General features: G+C 37.6%; 1 protein-coding gene across 1 annotated transcript in view; it reads left to right on the plus strand.

The window, feature by feature from the left end:
- The window catches only part of SLITRK4 (SLIT and NTRK like family member 4), a 345,984-nt gene that overhangs the window by 286,268 nt on the left and 39,639 nt on the right, over positions 1 to 20,077 (plus strand). The gene's annotated exons all lie outside the window — the stretch shown is intronic.

Here is a 20,077-nt window from a genome sequence, read left to right on the forward strand (position 1 = left end):
CTTATTCACCAGTGCAAAAAGGAGAAGTTTGAAAACAAGCTGTGAGATTGTGCAGGTTTTTACTCTATTTTTAAACAACTTTATTGGTTTAGCAATATTATGGAAGAACGTGGTTTCAGTGATTTAGGTTTTGCATAATTTTTTTACTCCATAGACCATAACTCAGACTTCAATTTATATGTGGTCAGACAAAGGGGTTGATTGCCATTTATAATTTTTCAACAAGCTGTAATCCTTATTAAATATTCATTTTCATAGAAATTCTACATAAAAAACCCTATTTACTCCTAAGCATTCCTTAGGAAAATAAAAAGATTTCCTTTAAGATTTTGATCCACCCTATGGAATTTTATTTTTCTGCTATAGGCTTTTGCTATCTATATCAAGAAAATAACTATTAAAATTAAAATATTTAATTAACAATTGTATAAAACTATGTTGCACAGGTAGTGCTTTTGCCTTCCTCCTGTTAGATTAAATTGCACAATGTTAAAATTCTAAACTAAAACTTTACCATGCTGTTTGTGAAACACAAATACTTTTTGTCTTCACAAGAAAAATCTGTCTAAATCAGTGGAGATTGAATGAGCTTATATAGCAGTAGCATTACTCCTTCATTCATACAGAGACACTACAGAGGGCTGTAGGATGAAAGAGATGTAAAAGACATACAGACAGATGCAGATTAAATTTGGAGCATGATAGATTGATCTTTTATGTTAGAACATTTAATATCCTGTCCTTTAGTTCAGATGTAGCATCTGACAGCAGACATGATGCAAATCCCTTGTAATGAAATGAAAATGCTTCAACTGTGCTGTTTGCTGTGAATTATTGCATCCTATTTGTTGCACCTTGTCTCTTCCTAGCTCAGCAAATTCATATCCAGCTGCTAAATATACATAGTTAAACTTTACTTAGGCTCAAGAGCAGTTCTGGATTATTTTGAAAGTGGCATTATTTCATCTCTTAGTTGTTCTAGACCTGTTCTGACAGCAAATGAGAAAAAACTCTTATGGGCATTGAAGGGTGGATACCTGAGAATTCCCTCAGTACCCACAGCTCTCTCAGCCAGATCAATTTTCTATCACTGTCTAAAGATAAATTAGTATATTAATATAGAAAATATCAGCTTAAAAACTTCATTTGCTGCATTTCAGTGTCATGCAGAATAACAGGCATAGAACTGCTCCCTCTCCAGTGCCTGCATTCCTTCTGGATTTTTTCAGCACTTCTTGTGCTGTCTTCATGATTTTCTTCTGAAGATTTTCTTCAGGCCTGGGAAGAAGAAAGATGTGCTAGGAAGAACCTGTGTCTCTATTTCTCTAATCATGTAAAATTCTTTCCCAACTATTCTTTGCTGATTTTTGGGTATTTTATTTTTCCAGGTCACTTGAATAAATGCATACAGCACTCTGCATTTCAATCCACTGCCTTTTTGGAGCAACCTTAAGCTGCACTACTCAATAATATGCAGCCCAGCACTAAATAATAACAAAAAAATATTAACATGCTGTTTCAATCTAGATATTAAGATTAATTTTGTTCTGTTCTTTCATTAATTCAGACCTGCACCAATGTGGTAGAATGGATTCATATAAAAAACCCCAAACAACAACACAAAACAGATCATTATTAAAAAAAAAAAATCATATTAACTAGCAGTGTGAAGTGGAACTACTCTGAACAATTTCCCTTTGAGGTGGTCATCTGTTGAAGTATTTTTCTTGCAGTGAAAATGTAAGTATTTCAAGCACTTAAACCCTCCTGGTTATAGTCCCACCACAAAGCAGCCAGTCACACCTAACTCTCAGAACTGTAACAGGAGTTACACCACAAGTCCCCCTGTATCAGTTACTGTGCATATGCAGAAATCAAACAGCATGAAAGCAGTAACAGCTTTTTCCAGAGTTAGTGAGGTTTCTGTTAATCTTGGCTTTAAAAAAAAAAAAAAAGTATTTTCTTCAATCCTTCTAGTTAAAAAATCTACTTTAAATTTGACAAAATGGGATTTACATGACACTGTTGGATGTGAGAACCCTTGAGAGAGCATTACAGTATTATTTGGATCATGTGCACTTTGATGTTCTATATTTGGTTATTTCATCTGACACCCAGTTTGCTCAATGTCACAAAGCTGTTGTCTGCTCTTACACACAGGACACCAATACTCCAGAGAGGGATCTCTTCCTGGCCCTGTCACATCTAAGTCACAGGGTCAATTATTCAAGCTCCTGAGACTGAAATGAGAAATACAAATTGATTATTTGGTATCTTCTCATTTTTTATTATCATGTGAGCATCTCCGCATCCTGATCCACAGAGATTTTCTTTGTTAGTTCTCCAGCTAAAGGGCTGAATTTCATAGATTGAAACCTCAAAATTCTCATTGCAGTCTATGAAACCAGAAGGCAAGCACTCAAAGCTGGACAGTAGGCCTTGATTCAGGCTCTGTGACACATAAATTAAACATTATTGCACCAAAATTATTGAGTTTTGGAGCAAAGCACTTTTATAATACTCAGTGGAAATAGGTGAAAGTTAATTCAAGTTCCCAGAGTATTAATACATTGGAATCCATCCTTGAATGACCTGAGGATTATCCTGCAATTTTGTCATGACAACACTGATTTTCATGTCCACTATGAGAGCTGAATTACAGCTGCAATTAAGGATTTTGTGTTAGCAAGAAAAGATTTCTGATTCTTAGGGATGGGATCTGAGATGGACTCTCCACCAATGGGGCAGCAGAGGCCTGACTTGGAAGACATTTCAAGGCCAATTTCAGAGTCACTTATGTGGATATTTCTTTTGCTGGCATAAACTATTGGGCACTAATAGGCTTTTGTGTGCTTAATGCCTGCCCCAAACATTAATCTTCATATTAACAATGTTAATTCCCTCGTGATAGGCGTTGCTGAGTAAGAAATTCAAACTTCATGCTGGCATGGATATTACTTGATTATTCCTGGCCACGGGTCCTGAGGGGTCTGTTCTGAGCCAGTCCTTCTCACAGCTGTGCTGCACATCACAATCACTCATGCACTGAAGTCAAAAGAGTCACCTCACTCGTCGTGCAGGGCAGAGCCTGACACTGCAGCTTTACAGCACTGACATATTTCATACCAGTGGAAGGTGACTGTGTCTGTTGATTGTTCACATTAGATGGGTTATGACCTTTAAGCTAGCAGGCAAAATATCTTTTGCTGCTGAACTCGGTAAGAGGTTCAGTAAAAGTGACAGAACCCTCTCCCAGAAATTCAGGATGAAAGGCAGATATTCAAAATTAGGTGCCCAGATGAACAATGAACGCTGTCTATGCGTTTAAGGAACCTAAATAAGATGCTTAGAACCCCAAAATGTTAAGGTTTCTCAGATTTTATTGGAACATCTGAAAATTACAGGTTCCCAGAATTTGTTGTAAGAAAAACCTTTTATTTAGAACCCTTTATGTACAGTTATATTAGATTCCTTTATATATGAAGTGCTAGTCAAATTAGTAAAACTAATTTTAACTACCTGACTTTGAGTATTTCAACTGAAATATAATTAAAAATCCTTCCACTTGCACACTTTCTGCTGAAGGGCTTTATTTTTGACAACTGGACCAAGAGAAGTTAAGAACTTTCATTTTGTGCAGTCTTCCCCTTTCAATGGTGATCTCATTAAGAACTTTTTTCTTTATGATGAGAATAGAATTTAAGAAATTTTTTTAATATATCCGTCATTACTATATAAATGAATTCTATTGAATTTGTGTTGTGTGGTTAACAAGGAACAATTTTTCAAGCCTTTTCACTTATAATTATTCATTTAAAGGACAATTATATGCTCAACATCAAACTAGTATTTATCTCGTTTTTATTTTCCATTTTGCTCCATTCCATATTTTAAAAAATCCAGAAAAATACAGCCTGTGAAAAGAAAGGCCAAAGTGTGAATTTACTTCTGTTTAAAAGCTGTGGTATTGATTTTATTATTTGTGTGAATCTAGATGTCTCTGCTCTTTACCTGCACAAGATTATTTTACTGGGTTGAGCTTCTCAGGTAACTGTGTCTAATTAAAAGAAAAAAAGCTTCTTCCTGGAAAATGTCAGTGTTAAAAAAATGTTCTGCAATGATTCAACCTAAATGGAAATGATTCATTATATCAAAATGGCACAGGACACTTTCCAAGTGAATCAAAACAAATGTATGCTGCATTTTCTTAGCTTATGCATTATGATGGTTGTAGCCTGGGATGCCAGTGGGATTTGAGACAGAAAAGAGGGATTGTTTTAAATGTGTCATAAAAGATATGGTCTCCCTAAAAAGCCTGGCTTATGGAGCACAATGGGATGTCATGCTTCCTATCTGGAAATGGATCAAAGTCTACAAAGGGTAGACACCTCTAATGTCAAATTTTCTCTAATTGTAGAATGAAACCACCTTTTGTAAGGCAAGCAGTAGGGGAAAGTTCAAAACTTTTTAATTTCTATCCAAGTTAAAATAGAAAAGCTCATGAAAATGAGAGAATATTGGCACATACTGTGGGCTGGCTCACCTTTGTGAAACACTTCAGAACAGGAAATATTCTCAGCTGCCCTCCCTCAGCTCCCATTTTCCCCTGGTGCAGATTCTGGGTGCAGTACCCCTTTCCTTACTGCCTTTAACACTCCTCCCACTGAGGTCACACACTGGGGCACATCACTTCCTACACAGACAAGATGTGGTGGTAATTGTTTAATTAAATATTTTTACAAATGTCCTTGACAAAAAATGTGGTTTCTTCTCTTGCCAAAAAAATAACAAGAGGAAAGGGGATGGAATTTGAAGCCAAATACCAATGCCTATATTTCCTGAACCCCTGAAACACAAAAAGTAGTCCACAATAAGCAGTGTATTAGCAGCAGATTACTGTTTGACTGTAGACTTCAGACATGGTGTAAAGTGATTATCTGTTACTGTCATTCTTAAGGATAAAAAATTATACTCAATAATTTTGAAACCTAGCTGAAAACTCAAACACAGTGTGGTTCAGGACTGTATAAACAATGGAAATAACAGCATGGAAGGGGAGGGACTCATCATTAAAGACAGCCCACAAGGTCTCAGGAAAGATAAGTTGCACTAAAGCAGCCTTTGGGGGCAATCTGAAGAGAAGGTGACCATGCACAGTGGATTTTTACATATAGATTAAGAACAAGCAAAGCCACGAGGCTCTACACCAACCATATTCTTTGGATTAGGCCCGGGATAATGAGAGTGATGTGAAGTGTTGCCAAAACCTCAAACTGTATGAGGGGTAAAATAAATGGGTTAGGAGGAAAACACATACATTTGACTGCCCACCCTTCCTGGAGCTGTGGGGCAGAAAGTGAGCAAAAAATATTGAGTGATGGTGTGATGTTTGGTATGGCAGCACATACCTGGCTAGAAAGAAGCATTCAGAATTTGAGTGCAGCATGAGACAGATTGCCTGTCCCACAACCATGCCGTCCCAGGGCATTAACCAAGGGTATCATTAGCAGTGTTTATGTCCATTAAGACCATCATGCCTGCTGATAGCTCATGTCATCATTTGCTACTGCTCTCTGAACTAGTGGGGTTGTACAGTTTAGCCCTGTTTCTGGGCTGGGTTTTACTCAGCACAGGTGGAGTGACCATCACTTCTTGGTATTGTGGCCTGTGACTTACAAACAGATGCAAATCTCTTTGTTCTACATGCCAGCGTGTGACAGGTCTAGGCCAGATCCCAGGGTGATTCCAGTATATTTAAGGAGAGAAGGTACTAGGATTTCCTTGATTTTGTTTTTCAGGGTGATAATGACTGTTGATTTTTTTCACATCACTTGAGTTGTATCTTTAGATATTTACAAAATTTGTGCAAGTGGCTGCAAACTCTTACTTGAGCATCCCCGTAAAATGTTGATGTTTTAAGGCCAGTCCAGAGTGCCAGGAAAGTGCATTAACAATGAGACTGCAGACAGGATGTTAGAGGTGGAGGAGAATTGTTGGTCACTACAAGAGCTCTGATCCAGGAGCTCCATGAGGATGCTCCACTGGAGCTGGTCTCCAATGTCTCATTCTCCACACTGAGCAGAAGCCTATGAGCCTAAGCTGGGCTGCTTCAGCCTGCTCTGTGCAGCAGAGTTCTGATTAAAGCTCTGAATGAGCAAAGGACCTGTGCCCATTGCCAACCAGCATTCCCCTCTCCAGCAAACACAAACCTGCCCTCTGTCAGATAGTCCCCCTGTGGCCTATCCAACATGTACTGCAAGGGCAATGTTTTGTAAGAAAAGAGGAGTGTAAAAACAGAGGGAAGCAAATGTCAACCAGCAAATAGGAGTGGGAACACCTGTTTGGCACTGAGGAACTGCTGTACATATGCAGCTGCTGCTTCCTCTCTCCATTAGAACCACATGCTTGTTGCTTTTCTTGAGGCTGACCAGGTTCTCGGTGGGTCTGCAGGATTTAGTTAATGCTATTTAGAAAAGGAGGCTTCTTTGCCCTGTGGATTTACTCAGCTTTATTCAGAATGTCTATGGTAAATAGCAGACCTGTAAGAGTTGTATCTGTTTTTTAATTTTATTTCTAGAGAAGAGTGTGAAGGGAAAGTTTTCTTTCTACTTATCCCTAAAATAAACTGTGGATGACTTTTAGAGAATGATAAGAGGAGTAGATTCTTTTTTTCCTTCTACCTCCAATTACCTTTTAAAAGACTCAACAAGCAATCTCATTTATGCAGGATCTACTTAAAGTGATTGTGCTTGTTGGAATCTAAATATGATCTTAATTTCTGGAGTTTGTCTCTTCTTTTTTTTTTAATAGGATTTTTTTTTTCTCTTAAGAAATGTAGTTCCATTGTAATGTAAATGCATTCTAGGGTATTTCCATAACCACTTTGATTAAAATAGTTTATTTCAAATTAAGCATACATCTTCCTACATACAGGAAAGGTCCCATTCCTCAATCATATGTAGGCAATTAATTCTTGCTGGAGAGCATCCAGCTTAGAGTATAATTATAAGAAATAGCTAAGAACCATCAAACTCTATTGCATTGAAGCATGAAGGATAGAAAGTATGAGAAGAGAACACAGGTTTTGTAGAGATAGGAAAGCTGAAAATAATTGGCCTGCAAGCTGAGTGCAGATGCCTAAACATGTCATAAACTGTGCAGTGTTGCCCAGTCAAAAAGGAATTAACTGCTGAACTCCAGGCACCACTGCTGATTGTAATAACAAATTCAGAATTAGCCTGACTGTCCCGGCACATCTTCTTGTTTCTTTCTTTCTTGTTGTGTAAATTTATTGTATGCCAGCACTAAGTAATTAACTTAAAGATAAGTAAGTTGGTGACATTCAGACAGTTGAAACCTATAGGAATGAATTAATTTTGCTATAACGTGCATGAAGTTAATTAGAAGTTGGGAACATATGGAATAGAGACATTTGGGCATTTAGTTCACATGAAACTAAGCACTGATACAATCTTCTCCAGAAAAGGTAAAAAATTAAATGCAGGAAGCATTTAAAAAAATAAAGGTCAATCCTGTATTACAATGATAAAGAACAGAGTGATCTTTTGTAAAATATATAAATATATTGTTGGCAGTGACTCCTTCCCTTTTTGTTTGCCAAGTCTTATGACAGTCTACATAAAACCAACTGTAAAAAAAACTTATAATTAGAGTACCCATCATCTTGCATTAAAAGTTGGTACAAAAAATAAATGCCTTTAGTGGATAGCATTTAACTCCAGCTGACAGTAGGCTAAATCCCACATGTTTTACTCATAGCTTTAGTGGTGATGACGTCAGTGACTTTTGTACAAGGCCAGCAGGGTTTGCCCCGAGTCGTGTTTGCTCAGAGGAAATAGACATAAAAAATCTACCTTTAAGGATAATGACAGTGTAATCCAAGTAAAACCTCTGACTTGCTGTTGAAGAAAGGCATTGTCTTTCCTATGAAGGAACCATGTTCAAAGTCACTTTTATATCTGTATGCTGAAGTACACCCAAGCGTAGCCTCCTGTCCTCATTGTACATACCCATGTAAAGCACTCCTGTACTGGAGTTCCTTGGGCTGGCACACCCCCAGGGAAGGGCAGGCTTCTGACAGCACCCTCAGCTCAGGAGGAAACACACTCTGCATTGCACTGCAGTGATTTGTCTCAAGAAAATGCCCCTTTCTGAAATGCTGCAACTGCTAACTGGGGACAGGGTGTGCTTTTCTGAATGTGGTCACTGCCAAGAAAAACCTACATTGCCTGATAGTTCCTACTGGAAATAACCAGAAAAAGGCAGGAAAGGAAAAAAAACAACATGATCCTGCTTTATCTTACTGACATAATTTTGGAATAGCTCTGTTAAAGACCCCTTTTGCTGCCCATAGTATATCCAAAAGAAAAAGACCTGCTTGTAGAAACCTATGCCTTTGTCTGTTAACACTGTTAACATGTTTAAATGGGCACCTCAGGGGGGCTGCTGAAGTTTGTGATCTGCAGTTTGCTCTGCTTCACCACACACTTGCAGCTCCCGGTGTGAGCCGCTCCCGGAACGGTGCTCAGCCACCTTCCAGCTGGCTGTGTGCCACCCAGCCTTTTGTGCAACGCCGCCTGCCTTAAAATGCTTTGCAGACAGATTTCAGACCCTCTTTCCTTTTTTTACCTTGCTATAAAAGTCAACAGAAGGATCTGCTCTCAGCCTTGCATCTTCAAGCATCAGCATCAAGCTTTGCAAGAGTTTGTGTTTTGATAACATGTCTTTATTCACTTCTCTTCTTGATTGTCTCTAATTTATCCAGGCTTACCTTAAAAATACTTTGCATTCAGTAGCACATATTCAGTGCCATTTATTTACTGTTTTTTTACCATTTAAATAAAAGCAGGAGAAACAACCATGGCATTTAACAGCAAGTATTGTTTCTCTAAGACAATCTTTGTAATTAGTATGTTAATTTCCCACAAATATGACCAAAGCTATATTAGCAAACAGTATTACCATATGCTTCTGGAAAGAAAATAATCATCAGATTGTTTAAGAGTCTCCTGGTAAAGGAGAGTAGAAGATCTGATTTAAGACTATATCATGTCTTGAGAAAATTACACTATGTCCCTGTCATATTTTTATCTATTATGGTGCTGTCTGCTGATGCATTTCCATTTGAAGAGTGTTATAATTTATCATGGAAGTAGAGGTCTATTGAATTGAGGCTAGTTAAGTGCCAGGAAACAAAACATCAGAATTTGCAGAACTGCAGAATGTGGGACAGAAAGCTGACCCCTAGATAAAGGTGGAGTCAGTCCCGTCAGAGCTACTTGTATGTTATTATCAACCCTCGACACAAGTTGTGGAGCTTTTCTCTCTTTTTGGCAAGCAAATTGGGACAGTAATTATTTGATAGGGTTTTTTTACAAAGCATCACTGCAGTATATTCTTTCTCTTCTTTTCTATATTGCAATGCAGCCCAAATTTGCTTGTCATTGCTGCATGTTAAAAAATCCAGGCTCCGTCCAAAGGAGATATCATCAGAGTTGGCACAAACATCTTTCTGGGCTTTTGTAGCCTGGATAATCTTAAATATTTTCCGCTGATTCAGGTTCTCATGATGATAATTTCATCTTTTCTCACTGTGGAAACACACACATTTGTCATCTAATGTATGGAGTGTAAAGACAAGCAATGCAGTGATGCCATATGCTGAGGAATCAATGTGAAAGGAATTTGTAAAATAGTAGCTTGATTTAAAAAGAGGAGGTCCTTTCTAGGCACTTGGGCCCTTCAAAGTCCAGGTATTTCCCATCAAATGGGTGGGCTGGGAAACGTTAGCCTGTTTGATGGGTACTTGTTTTTCAGATTTCATAGGAATTCTCTGCAGTTCCGAGTTTTTTCAGTTTCTCTGCTTTACTGTTTAAAGGAAGTTGCTCCCTTAGTAGCATTAACATTATGGCTAAGGAAGCCTAGAGGAACAAGTTAGGTAGAATCTAAATATATAGAATATCCTTTGGCTGTGTCAGCAAGTTCAGCTCTTCATTTCTTAAAGGTATATAAGACTTTCTGGCAGAGACCAACCAAAGAAACAGCAGAAAATCCACTTTGAAAGAACATAACTTTCGAGAAAAAGCTCATAGAACCAGTCTGCAATTGTGTTCTTTGCATGGCTACTCAAGCAGAATATTTTCTAGCCTTTTGTTCCTGTGAAACTCCACTACATATGCTGAAAACCAGGAAATTCCCTCTGGATTGGGGTGGGGAGTATTCTTTCATATTATTTGATTTTTCTGTCGTAAGAATTTAAAAGGAAAATAAAATGTACTGCAGGCCCCCAAGAGACAAAAATCAAACAATGATGTATTAAAGCTGCGTGAAGATTTGTATGAAAAATAACCCTTCACTCTTGTAGGATAGAAAAGGTTTATTAATGCTGGTTTATTTTGTGGGATTGTACACTTTGAATCATAATGTTCCCCAAAGTTCTGTGAGATCAGGTTTTTCTATTTTCCTAATGAAGCAGTTTGACATTTCACATGAAGCCCATGGTGTTTAGTGTTTGAATGTCTTAAGCAGTAATACTAAAATGTTAAAAATCAAATGAACAAAGTTGTCTCCCAAGCAATGGCTATATTTTTAAAATAATATACTTGATCTGATCTTTTTTTCCATGAAAATTGTATTCATCCAGTTAATGAATTGTATTTATCAGATACACATCTTTCTAAAAATCTACGAGTTTAGTCCATGGACTAAAGGAAACAGATATAAAGATAATGTTATCAGTTTTATTAGCAGTTACTTGATTAAAAAAAAAAAGCCACCAGAATTTTGCAACATTTTCTTGCATTAACGTGGTCTAAATATTCAGGTTAAATGTGAATTCAGCACCCATGTTGATGAAGGTCTGCCATGAGCCACAGCTATTTCTGGACAGTTCCCTGTGGTAGCTCATCGCTGACTCATTTAAGAGATTTTTCACTTATGTGACACAGGGTTGTGTGTAATTATGACTTTCTTTTTCATATTTGAGGAATTTTTGACACTTGTATTTTAAGCTCCAGTTCTCTGATACCACACTGACTTCAAGTCACTGTGGATCAGGTGAGCTGAGTATGGGGAATATGTGAGAAATCATCCCATGAACTTTTTCCAAATCACAGGTTCAGGGAGTTGTCTTCTGGGTAAAAGAACATATTGTTAAAGTATTGCTTTTCAAACTCTGGTGTTGGTGCTGATTTTAATTGCTGAAACAGACAATTTACAGTTTTTCCCCCAAAAAAAGCTAATATCATAAAATTTGTTTTACTCCATAATTAATATAAAAAGAAAAATGCATTCTCTAGAAATAGAGTCCACAAAGAAAGATTGTGAATCTTTTAATTACAAAGATCTTATGGAATGCAATTCCATTGGATTAAGGCAGTGGCTGTACGATGGTTTGCTTAATTTTACTGATTTGGTGTCACAAAATAACACCCTCCTTCTTGAATTGAAGTGTGATTGTGCTGAAAATACCTTGTAACAAATAAATCAAGCCTAGATTCCCTCTCTGAGAATTTGTGGTGGATATGAACACACCAACAATACAGTCCAAACTTATAATTTGCCTCCACAAACTGCTTTTAGAGATGAGCAAAGTGTGCAAAACTGGTGTTCTGCATTGTCCTAATCAGTTTAACTTCATTGTGGAAAATGAATTTATGATAATATAGCAGAAAACCATTATGCATTTGACCTTATTAAGCTGGAGTAGAATCAAATTGTATACTATTGACCTTAACCTTGGTTCACTGTGTAGATGAATGAAAATAATTGCACTAGTGAAAATAATCAAATGGCTGCACACAGCTTGCAGATTGAATGGACTTTGGCTCAGTGCTATTAGGAATGCTTTAGCCTATAGAACTACAGTTTTGTAATTAATGAAGAACAAGGACTGGAAAAAAAAATAGTACTCTACCAGCTGCCTTTAAGCAAAAGTGGACAGCTGCAGTTGTATTAGCAGGTAGTTGTTATAAGTACTGAGATTGCTTTTAAAGGCTGAAACAGAAGAAATGCATGGCAGGGTAGAGGTGGAAATTATGGCTAGAGACCTAGAATGAGGTGTGTTTGTAACCCAAATTAGACAAGTAACTAAGGAATCCCTAACTATTGCTCTAATTAAGAAAATTGAGCTACTGAGACTTGAAGCTTATGTGACTTTCATGGAAATTTGTCTCAGGCATTGTTAAAAAAAAAAAAAAAACAAAAACTAAAAGCTGGAAAGATGCCTTTTCTGAGATCAATGAAAATATCCCAATCTTCATTTTGGGCAAAAAATATATTTGCAATTGATGCTGCTGGGCAGTGGAACAGTTTGTGGTCACTTAGGTGGAAGGACACACAGTCCTTCTTGTTCCAGAGCCACTAAACCAGTAGCTCCAAGTCCCAGAAACTCAATTTCAGGGACTGGCATTTAAGTGGCACAGTCTCCTGAGGCCAATTGAGGCTTGATTTTAAACTTCTTATTTAACAAAAATAATACGTTGCATGGTTGTAGGGTTTATTCTTCCTCCAAATTTTTTTTTTCTTCCAGAAGGAATAAAGAGTTAGGTCCTGCTTTGTCCTATTAATTTAATTAGTATTGGATTGATGTAATTGAGAACAGAATTTGTCCTGTGCTGCTTAAATTAAATGAGAGCTCCATCAGGCTGACTCTTTCATATTACAGTGCATCTTCATTACAACATCATTTAATTCCCTCAGAGACTTCAACCATTTATTTCTTTCTCATGCAGAGAATCACACTGATACCACCAGACAGGTAGGGCTTTTCACTCCTTCCTTCACAGAATTTGGCTACTCAAAAAAAAAAAAAAAAAAAAAAAAAAAGGGTCAACCTTGATGAAGATTTCACATTGTGGTTTTAATATTAATGCTGCCAGATTTCATTGACAAGTTTTCATGACTAACACAAGCATGCTGGGAATACTTTCTGTGGCAAAGAAGTGCCATTCTGTGTTTACTGCCCAGCTGTTAGCATGAAAGGGGCACACACTGGCTGTACAGCCAAGGCGCAGTTGGCCTCCTTTGCTGAAGTGGTTTCACGCCAAACACATGAAGTTTTAATTATAAGCAGTCTGAAATATTTATGCTGTGTGAATTTCCTCATTCTTGTACAGAAACAAGACAAAGGTTCTTTTGAAATTTGATGATAGAACGTATTTGACACCAACACCACGCAGTTGTGGTGCCTAATTAATTAGTCTGAGTTAAAATTATGTTGTTGAGTTTTCTATTATTGTATTCTGTGCTTATTGATACCTTAAGCCAAGAAGTGTAACTGCTCAAACAGACATGGAAGCAATAATCCTCCCCTGCCCCTTCCATACATCTGTTCTTCAGTTCAAAGAGACAGCTTGGTCCATGGTGGAAATGGGCACCCCTGTGTGTGGGCTCTTCTTGGAAAGAGATCCATAGCTCTGAGTGCATCACTTCAGCATCCCTTCCAGTGCTCTGGTTGTTGATACATTTACCATCTAAGATCCTGCTCTGCACTTAAACACTCACAGTGAAGCTCTTACAGGCTTAGCTAAGCTCACGGCTTTTTTGATATTACAGCTGGCACCATGATGCTGTGGTTACCTTTGTAAAAAGTCTTTGTGGTTAGCAGAGACACCCACCAAGAGACAGGACCTGGGGTTATGCTCTGTTGAGCCTTGAAGCTCTCCTGTTTGCCAGTTCTCCTGGCTAGAACTGGTGAAAAGAGATGATATCCTGGAGCTGACCAGGAGAAAAGACATGCATTCTACACCAACACACACTTTGTGGTTTTGGGACCTGATGGCAATATGAAGGTTAGAAAAATCTTCTCTAGAAATATTTCCTGTTTATAGAGAAATAACTAATCATTTGAGTGATGTATATGTGTCCATGTGCACATACATACTTATGCACATATATGTACATGTAAATTCTCTTTTCCTGGTTTGCTTTGAATAAGCCACTTGTGAAGTATCACTCTCTTAAGGGCTGAGGGCTTTAAGTCTGTCTGGATCAGACCCTGCATAGAAACTAAAAGAAAGAAAATCTTAGGTGCACAGATCATTGTAAATTCAGCAGGACTCTTGAGAAGTGTTTTTGAAGTTATGCACTCAGCTTCTTTCGTGTGTTTGAACTCTCATGTTTATAGTCGCTCTGATTTTCAGCACAGGTACCATCAGCTGAAAAGTGATTTCTCTTTACTTTTTCCCTCTTATGGAATGTTCTTAGTCTCAGAGAATGAATCAGTTCTTCCTGATGGAATGCAAAAATATGATGAGTAACAAGAAATTGTTGGAAAGAACAGATTATCTTAGAGATGGTATTTTAAAATAAGAAAGAAATAAACAAATCCAGAAACATGGATGCGTGTGTAAACTAACACTGACTTGTCTAATCCTGAACTGCAGCTTCTGCAAAATGGAGAGTCTGCCACTGTGCAATTAACTAAGTTCAATAACAATTCTATTTTCTGTCCTTCATTAAAGTAACATCAGAAAAATGTCTACACTGCAGACTCAAGTGTACTCTAGCCATATCTGGATTTTAAATGAGCTGCCTTGGATACTGGGAGTCCTTGCCAAGGTCAGGTTAAATTAATCTTCCTGATCTCCACTTTGTCATGGCTATGCAGCTCTCATTACCCAGACTAGCTCATACAGAATTAACTTGGGTATCTTCTCACTACTCTGTTTTCCATACTGCATATATTTATATATAAATCAGTGTACTTTTTTCAGTCAGCCAAGAACAATCCAGTTGCTCACGGTACAGTCTAGTCAAAATGTTTCCTGTCCTTGCAAGTCCCATAACACCTCTTACCCACCTTAGACCCAGGCTGCATGCAGTAGTAAAAGACCTGCATTTTTATCAGGTCTCCTCAGAAGCTGCTGCATTATAAGCAGAGGTTTCCTGCAGAGTTTTTTGTGGGTTTTTTTTTTTTTTCTTTTTTGTTGTTGTTGGTTTGGGTTGGTTTGTTTTTTTTTTTTGGAGGGTGGGGGGTTCCTTAGTTTTTTTGTTTGGTTGGTTTGGTTTGTATTTCTGTTTTTCTGATCACTGTTTCAGGACTACCTGCTCCTCACAGCAGAACATCTCCTTCATTACCTTGTACTCCAGGTCTTCTGTAGATTGTAGGATTTGATAATCTCCCTCCCAAGCTGCCACAAGACTTGCACTAGCTCTGAGCTTATATGTCCTTGGATGTCCAGTGTCACAAATGGAATAGACAGGCTGCTTGACAACCCATTTGATTAGCGTGGATGTGAGCATTTTCATTTGGAAAGGGGAAGAAGAACAGTGTTTAGAAGTTCCCTTCTAGATACTGTTCACTGACTGTTTGAAAGGCTAAAGAATTGAGCAGTGAAATGGTGAAATAAAAAGCAAATATTTCAGTGAGCATGAAACAATAGGATCAGGGAGGAAAATACCAGCAGAAAACAGTAAATATGGTTCACCATTAGCATGTGTTAAAAAAAATATGGTTTTACCCTCACAAGAAACATTGCCACAGTACCTAACCAATTGCAATGCCTCAATCTAAAGAATCATTTCTGCACTTTGGCTTTTCTTGCAATAACACTAGCTGTAAAACAATCTGTGCAACTGAGTGATCAATTCCACTTGTGATTATTTGATAAATTCTTTATTTCACAAGGCCTTTATCTCTTAGGCTCTTTCTCCCAACAAAGAAGTGCTTTTTTAGTGCTAATTAAGTAATTATATTACTGTCAAACATTTTATTATTTTTAGTTAAACAGAAATAGCAGCATCATTGGAAAAAGCTTTAAAATTGCCATCATCTCTTCTCCACCAAAGAGATTCAGAGGACCAATTAATGATACATTTCTCTCTAATAAAAATGTTGCTTTATAGTTTCATAGAAAACCTACCCAATCCAAAGCTGTGAAGCCAAATTGACTGGGGGAGGATAGAAATTAATCAGAGGACATGAATAGCCATTTATAAGGTCTGTAAGAAATGTCATATACATAACATTGCATAGATTGAGCATCTGACTGAAAGATGCCCTGAACCTCTTGGATGAATAATCAGAATGTTCTTATTTCCTGACACAGGTCCTGATGCAACTTTCCTCCTTCTTCTAGTTGGTTTTCTTTAAAATTAGTTAAAATCTTTTTATTTGGCTCCCAAATAATAATTTAAAGCCTTATGAAGCTGGGTAAGTATGATTCTCTGTGGCTAGAAGTCCATTCTTGATGACTTTGCCTGCAAGTTATGGTCTAGAGTTAGAGCCTTGCAGGTAGGAAGCCAAATTAGAGGATTTCCTAGAGGGCTTGATGTGCTTGAGTGCCCCACAGTGTGAAAAGTCTAGTCCTTCCTGTGGTGCTAAATCCTTCAGCGTGTTCTTTTGGGGAAGGAAGACCAACACATCAAGGAAATGATGCTGACCTTCTGCCTTGCAGGCAACCTCAGAGACAGCAGGCTCAGTAGGAGAGTGGATCCTCAAGGCAGAGAAACACGTCCCTTAACAAGACTTAAGGTATTAAGTGCCCCCTCACAGTCATTGTCTATGCCCATATTTTTCAGCCTCTTTTTAAATTAAAACTCCATTTGCTACATATAGCTGTTTAAGTCTTGCAGACTGAAATATTTTGTCAAACTCATGAATTTGTAACACAAAAATATGTTTTATAATTCCTTTTCATTCAGTTGTCTTACATTCCATAATGCTGGCACAATAAGACACAGTAAAACAGGGTACATTGCTTGTTCCTGTACATTGATGTGAAAGCAGAATTCAATGAATATAACAGGCATGGAAAGAAAGAAGAAAGATCTTTGCAAAAAGGCTTATAATACCTTATAGTGGTTTTTTTTGGTTTTTTTTTTCTGTAAAGATTCATAGAAGTTGCACTTCTAATATCTAAATATCTCAAAGACTTTTTTTCCCCCCATAGTTTTCTATTTCAAATTTTTGAGATCTCCTCTGATCGAACAACACCTGATGACCTGTGCTGCTTCAGCTCTTCAGGCCATCAGCTGTGGGTGTAGTGCTTTACACTTTTCCAGAGGGATCACTGGGAGAAAATTGTCACACTTCAATCTGTGCTGCTGCATTCGTATAACAGAGATATAGTGCCAGTGAGCAGAAGTTTTGTAAATGAATACCCAATATAAAATACTTTTAGATCATAGTGCCTTTGGGTTGTGGTCTGCAAAGCTGCACTTGATTTGAAATGGTCACCTTCTGATTAAAACCCCCTTATCATGCTCATTATATTTCCACTTGCAACACAGGGCTGCACAGAATATAACCTCAGGCTGTGCAGTTTTGGAGAGGGCTTATATGATACCTCCCACTTTGCCATCTGCACTTATTCCTTTTTATGGAGGGCAGTGCCACAGAAAGAATCTCTGTGTGTTTTGGGTTGTGGTTTTCTAACAGTATTTCAGAACAGTCTTGATTCTGACAGTTATAAATGAAATCTATTACATATTTAATTCAAAATACTACTTTTATTCTGCTGTGTTCATGGTCCTGGAGATCTGCTTATAGGGAGAAGTATCTTACCCCTAGAAAAGCTAAACTCATTGCAGGAGAAGAACCCAAGAGGTGAGATATTTACAGAACAGCTGCAGAGGATTTTGAAAGAGGTCTCCCCATTTTGACTTCATGCAGTACTGACATCTTTCAGATGTAGTAGAGAAATCATTCTATAACAAAACAAAACTGATCAATCAAACTCTCAGGAGAAGCACTGAGGTTTTACAGGGTTTCATCCATTACCCAAAATCTGGAATGTAGGTTTCTGTGTTCCTTGGAAGGAAATGTTTTATTTCTAGAAGATCAATTACATATATTTTATGACCCTTATGGTGACTTAGAGGTGTTTTGGTTTGTTTTTTTTAAACAATACCCGTCCCGCAGTACTAGAAATATGACACCCTGATTCTCTGTAGTCACACAGGATCAATATTCACCAGGCATTGCATCAGAATTTAGCATATTTTTTCAAATGCTGCATGTAAATTGAATGTGCCAGCGGAATTGATTTAAGGCTACCTATCAACAATAAACAGCTTACTTTTACATCCATGTGTAAGACATATCACACAGCCTTATATCTGATACATCACAAAGTGTGTTGTTTTTCTATGGCTTGTTTTCTATTCACAAAGGAGCACAGCTGTCAAACCAACTAAAATTAAACTCTCCCTGGCATTTTAATTTCTCAGTTTTGTAACCTGGCAGTTAAGTGTTAACCTGCCTGGCTTAGCATTGTGTTACATCACTCATACAAGGTTGAAACACCTTAGATTTACTCATTTCTACAACCAATTACCAGACATCTCATTCACACACAGATTCTATTCGCAGCCATTACATGGTTCATTTCATAGAAGACTGCATTTGTGTTCCTGTGTTTATACTTTTTTTTGCCTATGGATAGAGAGAAATCTTGTTCTGCTGAGTGCTTTCTCATCCTGTCCTTAGCAGATTGCGTATGCCTCCATAATTTATTTGAAACAAACAAACAAAGGTAACAAAACAAACAAACAAACAAAAGTCCCCAAACCACAAAATAAAGTTACTGGTGCTTTCAGAATACCTTGAGGAGTTGTTATCTCCAGCAGCAGAAGCTGTGGTATCCAGTGTCTGCTATTAACATGCATATGCCAAACCTAAAAGGCAAAAAAAAATACAAATGTTTGTCAAAGCTGTGAATTATTTCAAGATACTATTCTGTCCTACCACCTGGAATATAGAATTTGGATCTTCTCACCATCACAAGAACATCTTAAAACATCTTCCATTGTCATGGACCTTCTCTAGAATGATGGCTGTAGCACAGCATCTTTTTTTCTGCAAGGCTTGGACTTGGCATGGCAGTCTTAGATGGGAGGGAGATGCCTTTTGTAATGTTTTCTTGGGTATCATTAATATTTGGCATACCTAAAAACTCCTCACCATTACCATGTGAGATGACACTCACAAAGACATCTGTACATTTATTATCTCAGCCCTTTGGTGGACCCAGATGATGTAAGGGATGTGCCCAAATCAAAGCAGTACTGAGAATAGGATGTGAGTGTTCCCAGTGGAGTACCACAGCCAGGCCTGAAAAATGAGTTTAGAGTCTTCATTAGCACAGAAATGGAAGTGTGAAGACTTATACTTCATTTTAGAAATAGTCTTGGATGCCTGGTGAGATACTAGTAAAACTTCTGGATGCTTAAGTGGCAAAATGAAGATTTATTGGTTCTATTGCTGACATTTGACTTTTGAACATCTGAGGAGTTTAGACTAGGCTTAAAGAATTAAGTCTTGACTATTCTGGTTTCACCACTCCAGATCTCAGTCTTGCATTCCACTGCCAAACTTCTGCTGAGATCACTGAGATTTTCTTGGGCATAAAGAATGCAAGACCAACTCCAAAAAAAAAAAGTTTGAACAGAATCACTGTTGATTTTTTTATAAAATATTTTTTTCTATTTCAACCAAATGCTTGAATTCTCTACTTCCTTGTTCCTCACTACTTATGAAAAATGAATCAGATTCATTTGCAGTGTTGAGCACTTCCAAGAGATTTTATTACACATTTTTATGTGCAAGGGCCATTTTGAAGAATATATGTGCTCTCATGTTTAGTGCACACTTCAGTTTCTCTTCCTGGCAGTTATAACAATTATTTACCATAGTTTTTCAGACTGTGCTTAGAAAAGAGGCAATAAAAACACCAGGTGAAATCTTGACTGCATTAAAATAGAAAAGAACTCTGCTACTGATTGCAGCAAAGCCTCTGTCTCCACAGCACACTTTTCTTTGATTCTGCTAGTCAGAAGTGCTTCATGTGCAGTAAAATCATTCAGAAGTCTAATTCTCTTTTGAGGTCCTCTTCATGAGATGTTACAGGTCCTTAAAAATCAGATTTTAAAAGCAACACAAAGCACACCCCAAAGTATGGCAGAAAAATCTTATTTGTGTTAAACAGCTTTTGAAATACTTTAAATACTGCACTTTTCAAGGCAACAGGAATTCAATACTCACTCCTAAGGGAATTTGACTCATGAAGCCTTGGTAAGACTATTTATCTGCAAATTCTTTGTGGCTACTCCATTG

The sequence above is a fragment of the Anomalospiza imberbis genome, chromosome 14, assembly GCF_031753505.1.
Source record: "Anomalospiza imberbis isolate Cuckoo-Finch-1a 21T00152 chromosome 14, ASM3175350v1, whole genome shotgun sequence".
NCBI classification, from domain to species: domain Eukaryota; kingdom Metazoa; phylum Chordata; class Aves; order Passeriformes; family Viduidae; genus Anomalospiza; species Anomalospiza imberbis.